Genomic DNA, 15,066 nt, shown 5'->3' with positions numbered 1-15,066 from the left:
TTAACACAGCAGCTGTGGCTGAAAGAGATTTGCACTCCACTGATAACATTAAGGTGTTAGAAAATGTTTTCTCTAGAAAAACTGTTGACCATTTAAGACGACCGACTCCAAGTATGGAACAGCTTGATGTTGATTCAATTTATCATGACATCAAGAATGGTAAGAATAAAGGGGTGGGTCGGAGAGAGCAAGTTTTAAAAAAAAAGGAAGAAGAAGAAAGGGAGAAAATTCACACTCATTATAGCCTTCCAAATAGTATCATCTCATTATTCATGCAGGTAATAGGTAAGATGCCAAGAATGAGGCATACCCATTACAAACACACTTTGTTTAAATTCAATAACCCAATATTTTGTCTTAAAATGTTTCTAAGAACCAAAAGACAAGAAAATACAAGTAAGACCTACCAAAAAGTATTCAGTCTCAGTCCTTACAGAAGCCTGGAGTGGAAAGGGTTCCAAAGCTCATCTAGTCCAGGCCCTTCATTTTCAGCCCAGAGATATTATGTGACTCGCCCAAAGATAAAGGACTTCTGAGAGACACACAATGACCTTGAACCACAAAGTACAGGGCAGTTCAACTGTCTATCCCCTGAATTTTCATGGTTTTTCAATGACAAACTCCCCATCATACATACAATTTGGCTTTCCCACAACAGCCAAGAGTGCCACTCAGAGCTCTTTCATGGGGGTGCGCTGCCTTCACAACTTTGTGCAATTTTTAAATGTGAAATTGCATTTTGCTCAGACCATATGAGTAAACATGGAAAATTCGAAATACAGAAACTGGCTGTAAGCATTCAAATATACTGAGACAAACGACAGAGAGTATTAGGTATGCCAAAGGAAGCATATCCTTACTTCTGAATGAAAACCCTTAGGCGTAAGCCAGAGGACTATGTGCTCAATTGTTCAAGACAATGGCATGAAAAGATAGGCATAAAACACTGAAATTATATATATCAAGGACAATTTCTAAAAGGTGAAGTATAATAAAGAGGTTTATACTTTTTAAAGCTTTCTAAGAACTCCTATTTTTACATTTTACAATTTTGCACTCATTTTAGAAACTGTTAACAGAGATAGTGGGGACCACCTGATGTCAATCAACATAAGCACTGACTAATTATTTAGAGTAGAATGTGAAGCTAAGAAAATGACTGCTAAAAATGAAGTCTGACAAAAAATGAAATGAGCTATATACATAAAGCAAATAACCATGATGTACACTTTAAATATCTTACAATTTAAGTCATTTATACCTCAATAAAGCTGCAATTTTTTTAAAAAAATGAACATATGAAAAAGTAACAAAGATCCTAAATACAAAAAAAATCCTCAAATTAACTTTCACACTGGTATTAAAGAGAGACCCCCCCCCTTATCAACTAAAAGATGCCCTAATGAGGCCTGTAACTCACTTAAAATATAATAAATAAGAATGACTTTACAGAAGATCTATAGTTACTAAAATGTGAGATTATAGGATTTTAGGGGTCATCTCTTGCTCTTCAATGACAGAATTGCATATTTTTATTACAATATCAAAATAAGAACAGATTTTTTTTTTTTACCTGAGATAATGGGCAAGGATGATGTGTTTACAATCCCTCATCTCTCCCAATTTTCTGCTTATCAACAGCATCTTTATAAACACAAACACCTCCACCCTTCCCTGGAGCTTTGAAAAAGACTGAAGAAACCTCCATCACGGAGACACAGGCAGACACTAACAGTACAGAGAACACTGTAGAACTATATAAAATCATCATCTGAGGCTGCAGTCATCTCCCTAAAGTGCACCACAGGAGACTAGACTCAGAAGCTGAACTCTGCCTCTCCCTTCAAAGAGCCAAATTAATCCCAAGAGTTCTCATCCCAACTGCAGAACTTTTACAGACACGGCTGACACAGCAATCTCACTTAAAAATTAATGATGAATGTGTTTCAAAATACTTTCTATACTGATGACCTACTTTTCTTATCAACAACTGGTAAAAAGCACATTGTGTCTGACTGTCCAAACTTGCTTAGTCTGTTTGCACTACTTAGTCAGATGGAGTTTCTCTTGGAATAAAATTTTAATAATTCTTTGGCAATATTCTTATACTGGGAAATGAAATTACTGGACTCTCAGATCTTTTTTTTTTTAAGGCATTTTTATGAAGACGCTCATAAAAGCTAGTGACATGCAAAACTAGCAATGTCAGAAAACAAAGTAATCACCTTCAACTGAAGAATTTCAGTCTTTCCTTTTTAACACCCTATACTGTGGACAAGCAGTGATTAAATAAACATGCTTTTGACGATGTTTCAAAGGAACAGTAAGGTACAGTAAGAAAAACTCTGGCTTGGATATCAGACACAAGTTTATCCTAACAGTCACTTATGTACTAAATATTTTGATCCTACGGTTGTTGGTTTCTTGTATAAAATAGGAGAACTAAAATATAAATGATTTCTAGAGTCCTATTATAATCTAAAGCTTGTAAGTCTATAGGAAATGATTTTTTCACTGGGATCCAGTCCACATCCCCCTAACAAAACAAAATTCACTGAGAATCAAATTAGTTACTAGCACCCACAGGGTTATACATAAAACACATACACTCATCTGTGAATGCTGAATAGGTCTTTAATCCCAGTTATTCATTACTCATTCATTCAACATTAAATTATTTATTGAGCTTTGACCATGCACCCGACATCATGTTAGACACTGCAGATGCAATGGTGAGCAAGCTGACCTGACTCTTGCTCTCACAGAACTTACAGTCTACTGGAGGAGACATACCACAACCAAATATTCCCACGAACATTAATGTGGGGCTGGGACAAATGTTAAGATGATGAAGTGCACAAGGAGAGGATCAATAACCAAGGCAAAGAACCAGCTCTCTGTACTAGCGCCAAAAGAGCCTTCTCTTTACGAGTAAGGTGTTTGAAAGAGTAAACACAGGAAAAATATTTAAATTACTCATTGTACTTTTCAGATTAATAACTGGATCTGTGGCTTTAAAACTAAGAGAGTTTGCCAAGAAAAGTGCCCAGAACCTGAAGGTAAGCATATTAAGCATGTTATCTGAAAATGAAACTAACACTTTAAAATAAAAATCTCCCTACGTTTCCAGAATTTTCAGACATCTGATAGAAATTGGAAAATATACCAATTAAAATCTTACTGCAACTCAGGACAAATCATTTTGTCTGTCTGATTCTTTTTGGTAAAATTACAAACTATTTCCTTATCAGCACACCTCTTTTCTAAAGGGGGAAAAAAACACATAATATCAGTATCTATAACAGAGTTCAAGAAAGTGTAACAATGTAACTCATTGGGGAAAATGTAGTTACAACCAAATAAATACTTTTTGTAACCTCTAAAACACTGAACTACCAGAAACACACACACAAACACAATTACAAAAACAATTCTCTTTTTGTGATCGCTTATCACAACATCAATCCCTAATATGATATAAACCAAACACTATCACTTTTGAAATTTTAACATTGCACAAATAAACTCCTAAATGATGAGATAATTCAACATTTGAAATGGTTCACAATTTGCCCTATTTTAAGTTACTTAGTTCTTGTCAAATTCTCAAGTCAAAATGAATCCAAACACACTGAATCCTCGGAGCTCCAGGAGCCACTCAAATGCCCTGAGACCTGCCCAGTGATTCCTCTGGGGCTGGGCCTGAAGCTCTCAGACCAAATCATCAAGTGAGACAATGACACTTTCCAGTCAGTTAGTGAGTGCATTAAAGGATGAGAAACCTCAAGAAGAGAAATAGTAAAGGTAAACTCAGCTGTTCAATGGCTACTTTAACTTTAAATCCTCATCTTGATACAAATTATGGTTCTTCTCATATTTATTTAAAAAAAAAAAACTCTCAAGATGAAAATATGCTTCCACTAGGATGTGCCTTCACCAACATTTTTTCTAAAGTCAAAGTTGCTAAATGGACAACAAAACAAAGCCTTAAGAACCCCATGCTATCAATATTTTCAACTGATTCAAGATGTCAGTTAAGTAAATTTGCAATAAGGCACCAAAATGTAATATTACCCTGTTTTTCATCAGAATTCATGCTTTAAATAATCAGAACTCCAAAATTTGCTTTGCAAATAAAACATTTCAACAAAATAAATACACACACACACACACACACACACACACACTTTGCTAACATTTATTTATAATGAAAATTATGAGGTTAGCTTATCATAAGATAATTTAATAAGCAAATGTTTAAAATTAGCAGTCCTATACCATAGAAAACTTCCTCTTTATTCCTTTCATCTTCTAGGAAAATGAGAAGACTGACAATTTCATAAGTGTATCAGGTAAAACTGAAATTCATTTATTCAACTAACATTTACTGAGCATCTACTATGTGCCAGGCAGTGTGCTGTGAAATGGAGGCACAAAAAAGTGTAAGACATTCTCTTCCTTTCAGTGAACATGCAATATAGTGGTACTGGTGTTCACTTTCATAAACTGGAAAATAATAATTCCATACTTATATTTTTAAATTTCTACTCATATAACCTAAAATGTAATTAGTATTAGCATAGAAATCATTAACACTAGTGACACCTACAAATTACATTTGCATCTACCTTTATAACTCCATATCCAAACTATATTTACATTTTACTCAAATATATAAATGTACATTGTTATGATGACTTTCCACAACCTGGGCCATCCTGCCTCTCCATCTCACACTACTCTTCCCCAATTACACCTATTCTGAGTCATCTCAGTGCTATTTTGCACACTCATGGACAGGGCCTCACCCTTAGTTTCCAGAAATACCGAATCTCCAACACCCTGTCCTCTCACCTCCCACAGAGCTCAGTACCCACAAAGAACTCAGCACCAAGAATTAAACACTTGAGGGTTAGGGGGACCTTGTAATAAATGTATTTTTTAAACTTTTATAAGTAAATCAAACACATTTTATAAGTAAATCAAAACATTAAGCCTGCAATTAACACTGTGTTAAGGCAACTTTTTAAATTGCACCAGAAAAATCAGGTCCCAACCTAATCCTTATTCCACTTAGCTTCATAACTTGTTTGAATGAGAAGAGGTCTTTGGAAATCAAATCGCTCAAATCCTTCAAAGAGGCAAATTTCAGAGAGACAATCTGTTTAATAAGGAACCTCCTTTTTAAAAATATGAATATTGTATTTCTATAAGGGTTAAGGGACATGAGTGAAATAAAATAATATAAATAAGGCCCATAGCTGTCCTAACACTGAATAACAATGATAGTTTCGTAATAATTGTGGCCATCCAGGAACACATTAGTGGAAATAAATTTGAACCATTTGCTTTGCTACTACAATTTAAAGGTGATCAAATTAACCCAGGGTGTAGAAGCTTCAAATTAAGAGAGAAGGAAGATGAAGAACTTGGAGGGCTGTTGTGGCATGAGGCCTCAGGATGCCCCACAGCCTGCAGACAGGCACCTGAGAAGTGGGGCATAGTTCTTTACTTCTGTTTCACATGACTCCCAGCTCCCCAGATCCAGAATCCCATTATCACCATTAACAGTTTCAAAAGCTGTGCTGTGAATTAAACAGATTTCTTCAGTCTAGGCTGGGAATTTACCCACCACTTGTAATACTGAATCTATACCCAAAAAATGCCATCTGAGTTCCAAATAACTAAGACTGTGGAACACAAACCAGTCTTGGGGTGAGGACTGAATGTACACCCTGCATCCAAAACAGAAACTGCATCTGGGCTCCCAACCATTCACTTTTAGAGAGTCACATGGTCCACAACTATCCTTCGCAGGCAAGATGCTTTATTTGTTCCACTTAACAATGTAACTCAGCCCACAGCATGCAAGATATATGCAAGCTATCTCGATACTACATGATCAAACTGGAAGTCTTAGGGTAAAACACACACACACACACACACACACACACACACACACACACACACACACCTTACACTTTATCTTTTCCTATAGTAGCACTATACAGCAACAGTGGCTCAAATAAGAGCTTAAGGGATGGTCACTCTATTTCTAAAATAGCCAACACATATCTTATAAAATATCGCCCCTAAAGAGCTGAGGCTAGCACTAATTGGCTCCGACCTCTCTCTTGCTTGCCAAGAAAAACTAGGATGACAACATTAAGGTAAAGACACTACCAACCGCAAATTAATTCACCATTTAGCCTGTAAAGTGACTAGTCTCCTAATAAATTCTTCTGCTTAATGGAGATGATAGCTCAAGTTTATATGTGTTTTTCAGTCACCACTCAGGCAGCATTTGAGTTTTTATATTACTAAATCAGCCTTAATTCTTTAAGTTCCTAAGAATGAAAGGAATTAGAATCTTTAACTAGAAAAGAATGCTTGACCATTATGAAAAGGAATTTAAGCATCTTTCATGTGAAGTAAGCAAATAATGGTGATTAAACATTTGTCCTAAGGAGAGGATGTTTATAAAGTTTGTCAAGAACCCCTACAATGTCAAGAGTGAAAAATACACCTGCCAAAGGCTTCACTCTCCCAACACTTCCTTTCCCAAGTGTGTTTATGGCCTTCCATGAAACTGAAAAACTATGGCTTTTTCATCCAGGATGAAGACCTCAGCAGTTGTCAAAACATGTGGACACAGATCTGATTCCACAATGAGGTAAAAAGGCTCTCACACCAACCTGCCATGTGCCCACATTCCCAGTCTGTCTTGATTCCCCAGAAAAAGAATGATTGTACTGTGAATCAATGATAACTTCTGCTAATGTCAAAGGGTTTTCATTATGCCTGTTACAATCTATGTAGTTCTGTACTGGATGTGTGTTGTTCCTGTTAAACTTAGTATTTGCATATACATATGGCCTAATGGTGCCAATTATTCTGGTAAGACACAATGCAAGGGCACTTTTGCAGTATTAATGATTGGTCTTTGAAACATTTGAGGTAAGTCCTTACAATCACTGCTTACTAATGATCAGATTATAAGATTGAGAAAATGAAGGGGATCAATAAAATATTTCAAGGAACTTTACATTAAAACGAGTAAAGTCTACCACAAGCTTATCCAATAGATTCCATGTATTTTACATTTTCCAAAAATGCATCTAAAAAACTTTCAGAAAATCTGGACCAAGCTTAATAGATTAATACATGTACAATCTTAAAACGTGAGAAAAAACAAATAAACATTGGTACTATCTACCAATTGTGATGATGAACTTAAGAGATAAACTGTAGGTAGGTTCAGTTTGAAATCTGGCAAAAGACTATGGTGGAAGGTTAAGAGAGAATTGCTGCACTGGTTCAAGGACTAAAAAGGGAAAGCCAACATCAGGTTCACACTGTAAAAATATTTTTTTAACTCTATACTATAAATCTACACTACCAACTATAAAAGTAAATTCACACTACTCAAGGAAGGAGGTGGTAGAGGACTGGGGGAGGAAGGAAGGAACAAGTTAAGTTCCTGATCTTGGGCAAGTCTCTCAAGCTCCTATGACTACAGTCCCCTAGTGTGAGATGAGGAATAGACCAGCTAGGTACTTCCCACTCAGGCTGTGATTCAGAGTCACCAGGGAGCTCAAGCCCAGGCAGCTGTATTTATAAAGGTCTGCAGCTGATCCTCACAGGCAGTCAAGAATGAGGACCTCTGGACCTGAGAAATAATCTCCCAAATCCCCCTAAAGGTGGTTGATATACTGGTGCTAAATATGATCCATTATTAATAAAATTTTTTTTAAAAAAAGAAATGTAGATAACTGCATGACCAAAAGAGAAAAAATAAATGTATAGTATTGTGAAATTACTTCCTTCAGTCTTACAAAATATACACCTCCTACTCCTATTTATATTCTAGTTTCTCTCACTTTGACCTGTGTATTAATTTGATTTAATTTCTCTTTACTGTGGCAAACAGGAAGAACTGTTTTTGTTATTAATATAAGATTCAAATGACAGGACTAATTTAACATCCCATGAAACTACTATGGCTTTTCCCCACAAAGAATGTTACACTTTATCACAATGCTGCCTGCCATTCACATTATCACCAGATGAGTATCTCACACACTGCAGTGCAATCTTCTTTCAAATCTTAAAAAGATGAATCATTTGCCAGGAACTAAACCTTTGTCTTTAAAACAGACAGACAGACAGACCGAACACTGAACGTTCAAGCATAAGGCCTGAATAAGAGAAGCTTGTCTGAACAGACATTTCTAATTCAGATAAAATGGCAAAACACTACCTCATTTTTACCACCTTTCTATGCTAAAATTAGACATTTTTTTCCTCTTCAGTGATTCAACTTGATTCAAAGTCTAAAATGCTGAGGTGGGAGTGGGAATCCATATATTTATAGCTTAGCATCAGAAATAAAATGTATTACGCTTACTCTATTTGATTCTCCACAGTTCCATTCAGTAACAGACATTTAAGAGTGAAGAGCAAGGGAACACAGTGCTACTCATTACTAAGCACTTTATGTACTTTTTCTCATTTAATCTTGACGATAACCCAGGAAGGTAGTCATTAACGTCTCATACAACAGAAGAGGAAACTGAGGCTCAGGGATGTGAAGTAACTGGAAAAATCACAGCTACTAAGAAGTGGAGCCAAGAATGAAACCCAGCTCTATCTGGTTCTAAAGGCCTGCACCCTTCATAGCCTCAAGTTTCTCCAAATACAAAACTCTCTTAGAGCAAGAAACTATATAAGGTATTTTTCTTCTCTTTACTACCTTGCTACAATCCAACCACTTCAATGGACTCAGTGCAGAAAATGTACCCCAAATGGCCAACTAGTTTCTTCTAAGTCTCAGGAAGATACTAAGTATTTTAAATTAAAGTAGTAAAGTGAATATAAGAATACAAGAAAGAACTAAAGACTACTACTTGGGTCAGATGCTCTAAGAAAAGCAAGAGAACATGAACAAAAGAATGAAAAGGAAGAAAGTATGCACCCTTACAATCAGTTTATACCCTTTAACAAGCCTGCACAGGGGTAATTCCAGTACTGACAACTCAATACCATCAGGGCTGGCCTACTGAATTTGGTGTGGCTAAACAGTACCAAAGTAAAAGTGCTCCCTGGCCATCTGCCCTACTGTGAAGGCTGTGAGCCAGTCATTACTGTTCATTAGAGGAAAAGAACCTGGATGAGAATGTTCTGCCCTCAGGAAAATGTTTCAAACACTGAGTTTTACAATCTGAGTAATTTTTTGGTAAGAGTTTAACTTGGATGCCAGAAAGGCAGAGGGGAATTACCCCTGTACTTCATGTTATTCTATCACAGGCAACAAAGTTGTGAATAATAATCGAGAGAAACCCACTGACCTTGGGATCTTTCCAGTTAACTTCAATAATCATTCATTCAGTAAATATCCATTAGGCTCTGGAGACCAAGCTGTGAGCAAGAGAACAGAGAATCTGGTCTGCCTTCCATGTGAATTTCCTTCTCACATTCCCCCCTTCTACGGGAAAGCGTCTTTCAGACCATAATCTCAAGTTCGGGGCTAGATCCTTGGAGCAGACAGTAGTGATGAATGTAGGATGCATGAGGGCAGAGACATCTGCCTTCAAGAACAAGGAAGGTTTCATGGAGGTTCCCAAAAGACAAGTATGATTTGGCAAATGGAAATGGGTGGGATAATAAGTGCATCACAAGTAGACCTGAAGGTTGGAATGTTTCAGGGAATGGCAGTGGGGATGAAAACATAGGAAAGAGTAATGAGAGATAAGGCAGGCTGAAATCAGAGACGCTTCAGTCTACATCACATTCAGAAGTCTGAACTTTAACTATAGACAATAGGGTGGGAGACCACTATGGATTTAAACAGCAGAATGACATTGTTCCCTGATGAACCCTTTTGATCTAGGACTAATTCAAATCTTTCCCTAACCTTTGTCTTTTAAGTTACATAACCAAAACACTGTTGAGAATGATTTAAGGTCTAAATAATTTCTAACTCCATTATTATTAATGCTGACTCCATCATACATAAATTAGACTTCACCAAAATTAAAGTATCTGAATAGATAAATCTCCAAAAGAAATATACAATTATCTACTAATTACATAAGATGCTGGACATCATTAGCCACCACAATGAGATACCACTTAACGTCCACTAGGATGGCCAAAATCAAAAAGACAGAGAATAACAAATGTTGGGAAGGATGTGAAAAAATTGAAACGTTATATACTGCTGGCGGGACTGTAAAATGGTATAGCTGATTTGGAAAACAGTCTGGCAGTTCCTCTAACAGTTAAAGAGTTACCTACATGTCCCAGCAGGTCCCAAGACAAATGAAAACATATGTTCACAGACAAACTTGTACACAAATGTTCATAGCAGCATTATTCATAATGGCCAGAAAAGAGAAACACCCAATGTCCATCAGCTGATGAATGGATAAACAAAACGTGGTATATTCATACAATGGAATATTATTTGATCATAAAAAAAGAACAAAGTACTGATACATGCTACAACACAGATAAACCTTGAAAACATTATGCTTATTAAAGCACAGACACAAAAGACCCCATATTGTATGATTCTATTTATATGAACTGTCCAAAATAAGCAGATTCAGGGACAAAAAGTAGATTAGTGGTTGCCAAAGGCAGAAGAAGGAGAATGGGGAAAGGGAGGGCTGCTAATGGTTATGGGGTTTCTTTTTGGGCAGATGAAATATTCTAAAATTGTGGTGATGACTGTGCAACTCTGAGAATATACTAAAAACCACTGAATGGTACACTTTAAGTGGATGAACTGTATGGTATGTGAATTATATCTCAATAAAGTGGTTATAAAACAAAAAAAGCATTCCATGCGCACTATTGAAATACAAAATAAGGTCTCAAAAAGGAGTGCAGAATCTTGTTCACTCACTTTAAAAGATCTAAACTAGGGCAATGAAAACCCAGAGAGATTCTATTACTTAACATTCTAGGTACTAGGTCATACTGAAATATTCATGAGGATTTCCATGTTTTAATACAGAAAATGCGTCTTACGTTTAAAAAGACATACAAGTATCAGAAAAGAGTTATTAACTCAGAATAACACAGGGAACTCATCAAACGGAAAACAAACATGGATTTGTATATACCCTGATATGAAAGTGGCATCCAGATTTATTACTGTTTCATCTCCGAAAAAGAAGTCAAAGATAAAAAAGCCCAATAAATAATATGTTCTAGAGCACCAGTTTGTGGCAAATCAAAGTACTAAGAAATAATTTGTCATCATAAAGAACCAAATCTCCACATATTCCCCATTACATAACTAAGAACAGATAATATATCCTTCTAAACAATCCATTTCACAGACATTAGAGCAACTCTCTTCCTCATAGTTGGAAGGGATCCCCAAACTGACAGATGCATTAAGCAAAAAACTTAAATAAGAAAAAAAAACAACACTTTAAAAAGTGCTATTTCTCAACCCTAAACCTAATCCTAAACTATATATAAATAGACATAAATGCTGATTAGCACAATCTGCAGGCAAAGTAACAAATGATCATGAAAAATTCAATACTGTGTGCAGTGATAGCTCGTTGGTACGTGTCTATTAAAATTCATCAGGCTTTACTGTACCTCCAACAAATAATCAAAAACAAATACAGACAAGGCACATTCCGGATATGTCTAAAGGTGTGTACCCAACCTTTATACCAATCTTGGTTCAATCTTCAGTACACATGACTATAGCCTACCACAAAACACAGCACTTCAAGACCTAACATACAACACAATTCATTTTATTTGACTTTTTTCCTCCTATTTATGTTACCTCTTAGACCCTACAGTTACTATTGGGCTTCATATCCAAACAGTGCAACTCTGAAATGTACCTGCAATCCGAAAAAAATTCGCTTCCTTAAATTAGTTTTCTGAAATATACAAAATCAAGTCCAAAATTGATTTTTCCCATTTACGCGTTTTTACAAGGAATTCGGAAAGTAACATAAACGGATATCTATCTGCCTTCACAACTGAACAGACGGTGCAAAGCAACTGCTTCTACTTAATCATGTTTCTGTCTATTCTAGCAGGCCCTGGTGTCAGGAGAGCGTTTTGCCGGATAAGGACAATGAAATGCATTATTATATAGAGTGACTAAGAGCCGTAAGAGTATAATGTAATTCCAGGCAAGAAGACTGTGGCAAAAGAGCCTACTATATCGGGATAACTATTTCCAAAAGTAAACATATTCGCCACCTATCAGTTTAAAAACACCACTAAATTCAGTTCTTTTAAATGTCTTATAGGTAAGAAAGGCCTTTGTATCTCGCTATCCAGGAGGAAATGAACAACTTGCAATTTGCTTCTCACACTGAATCCCACGTTTGCAACATGTAGAGCAAGGACTTCAGACACCACAAAACAAGGGCAGCCTACATTACGGCCAAATATAGGATGTGATTCTAAACCACTATGCAGTAAAGCCTACGTTTCCTTTTCCAGCGATCAAAACCCTTTGAACACTCCCAAAAAAGGACGGCAGGGCCAGCGCCTCTCTCCAAGAAGGAAGCCCCTTTCTTCTTAGCTCTCCCGCTGCCTGCCACTTCCCCCAACACATTCAAATCATTTGAGAGACTGAAAGCTTGTGTGTGCGCGCCTGTGTGGACAGGCGGGAGAGCTCGGTTCCTGCATTTCCACCCTCAACAACTGACCTCATCCTCAGTCATTTAGGCGCAGCGGAGCCCCACCTGCACCTCGCTCCTTTTTACTGCGTCCCCCGCCAGCTGCTCCGCTATTAGGGGAGCACATCTCTGAATCACTCAGTTCACTCTGACGCTCCAGGCCCCTGACCCTGCAGCATTCCTGCTTCATTCTTCCTCTCCCAATACCCCGCCAGTCTCAGCCGTCGGCTCCCACCGATGGGCTCATCTTCTTCCCAAAGCTCCCCCACCCACGTTACTCCAGCTCTGGCCCTGCCCCGCCCTTCCCGACCCCCAACCCAGATCTTCAGGGCCCCTGGCTGGTGCGATACCCCAAAAGCCGAACCGACCCCGGCCGAGGGCGCTACCCTCGACCTCCGCACCAGGACAGCTCCTTGGCCCCGTGAACCCGACCCTAACCTACCCCACCCTCCTCCCCTTAGGGCCATCAGAGCCCGCCCCAGCCCTAGCCCTTGGGTTTCTACGCCCTAGCCTCGAGCAGCCCCTCCCCACCTAGGACCCCACCCAACCAGACGAGTCCCAGACTCTAACAACCTCCCTCAGGCAGCCCTGTCCCCACTTGGCCTGGGCTCCTCACCCGGCCAGGAGGGTTCCGGACACCTTAGAGCCTCCCCTGGGCAGCTTCCTCCCCACAGGGACCTGGGTTCACTCTACCCGAGCAGCAGTTCTGTCCCCAACTCCCGTCCCTCCAGGCCCCGAGCCTCGAGCAGTAGCCCTGGCTCCGACCCCCTGCACATTGGCAGGGTGGGCCCCCGGCCCAAGGACCCGCGATGCTGCGCGCGCACCTCAGCCCACTCCCCTCCACCCCGCCCTGCCCCACGCCCGCCGGCTCCTGTCAGCCGGCGCCTGCACATGCTGAGAGGACAGGTCCGCCCGCTCGGCTCGCTCCCGAGAGGGACCATCGGGCGCGCGCTGCTCACCAAGGCTGAGCTGCTTGAGGCGCCGCCGCCGCCGAAGTCCCCAATGCAAAACCCGGCGAAGCCTCCAACCGCTGTCGCCTCCCGCCTGGCACTGAGGGCCGCGCGGGGGTGGGGCGCGGGCAGGCACCACCGCCCCCGCCGCGGCACGCAAGCCCCGCCCCCGCGCCGCGCCCAACCAGAGCCCCAGCTGCGGCGCGCCACGCCCACTTCCGGCAGGGGAAGCCCGCTTCCCACCCTCTGTTCCACGCCTCACTCTTCCCTAGCGCCCCCTCTGGTTGCGCGGAGGGATGCAGGCGGGCCGCGGTGAAGGCGGTGCCGAGGCACACGTACCGCCCACTATTCACGGCAGTGGCCGGAGGGCCACGCCTACAAACGTTCTTTGAGCTCCGCCCACTGACCTGCTTGATTCTGCAGGGTCGCATCCCCGGCTCTTCAAAGATTCCCTTATAACCAGAACATCAGCTCCCGTGAGCCCCGCCCACTACCTATCCAACCCCTTAGCCAGCCTCCTGCCTCTCTAAGCCCGGATCCCCTTCCACCGCTTCAGAACTGGCCTATCGGCACCCCAGCTTCTAGAAGCCACGTCCACGAACCAGCAACCCTATTCGCCGCATCGCAAGCCCCGCCCACTGATCATCTAAACGCTTAAAATTCCAAGCCCCGCCCCCAATTCTCGAATCCCCGCCTTGGCTCCCGAAACTCCGCCTCTGCTCCCATCATACCTTCCAACCACCACTTTTGGGTACCCCGGACGCTCTGGCCCTATCTCTACTTTCCGTTGTCACATTCCTGGTGCAGGTTGGCTTCTCCTGGGTTGGGCCACACCTACGTATTCCCCACCACAAACCTGAGGGCCCGTTGACCCCATTTCACAGGTGAGGAAATGAAGGATACATGGTCCCTCCCTTCCTTTGCCTGGCCAAAGTCCCTCACCCATTTTCTTAATAACTAGATGGACCAAGCCTGAAAGTCAGAGGACCGGGATTGAGACCCAGCTCTGCTGCTGTCAGACTGTGTCCCGGGGCGGTTCCTTTCTCCTCTATAAGTCTGAATTTCCTGATCTTTAGCGTTAAGTTGTCCTGTTAATAATCGCCAGAGTCCCTTTCTGAAATACCAAGCTCTGAAATACCAAGATTTGGGGAACCTGGGCCTGAGAAACCAAATTTACAAAGCAGACCTGCAGAAGGTAGGCTATTTACTTCCCAAAACAAGGCATCTTTGCGATTCGCGGGGAAATTTTTTCATTTTAAGAATCAGCCTCAGAAATGTGTGTTATGTAAATCATTGTCCACCTGAACCAAAACAGCTATCACAGCAAATTATCCTCTCTAAGCCTCAGTTTCTCTATTAGCAAAATAAGGATACTGTAGTAGCATTCTCTCCCTGAATGATTCCATGAGCTTCCCCTCTCTGAGCCCTATTCCCCACATCTATATAAT

At 40.4% G+C, this 15,066-nt stretch overlaps 1 protein-coding gene across 3 annotated transcripts in view; it reads right to left on the bottom strand.

Annotated features, from left to right (window-relative positions):
* Nucleotides 1-14,131, bottom strand: part of CORO1C (coronin 1C) — a 66,541-nt gene extending 52,410 nt beyond the window's left edge. The window contains exons 1-2 of one of the 3 annotated variants that reach the window (XM_039861948.1): nucleotides 13,628-13,704; nucleotides 9,348-9,417 (exon numbers count right to left, since the gene is read on the bottom strand). The gene's annotated coding sequence lies outside the window, so the exon portion shown is untranslated. Of the gene's footprint in view, nucleotides 1-9,347; nucleotides 9,418-13,627; nucleotides 13,763-14,025 lie in introns of those variants that run through there. The other 2 variants (XM_039861949.1, XM_039861946.1) reach the window with 2 other exon arrangements.
* Nucleotides 14,132-15,066: the final 935 nt, after the last annotated feature.

The sequence above is a fragment of the Pteropus medius genome, unplaced genomic scaffold, assembly GCF_902729225.1.
Source record: "Pteropus medius unplaced genomic scaffold, Ma_sr-lr_union100, whole genome shotgun sequence".
Lineage (NCBI taxonomy): Eukaryota > Metazoa > Chordata > Mammalia > Chiroptera > Pteropodidae > Pteropus > Pteropus medius.
The sequence above is the reverse complement of the archived record's forward strand: the minus strand, read 5'-3'. Positions and strand labels throughout refer to the sequence as shown.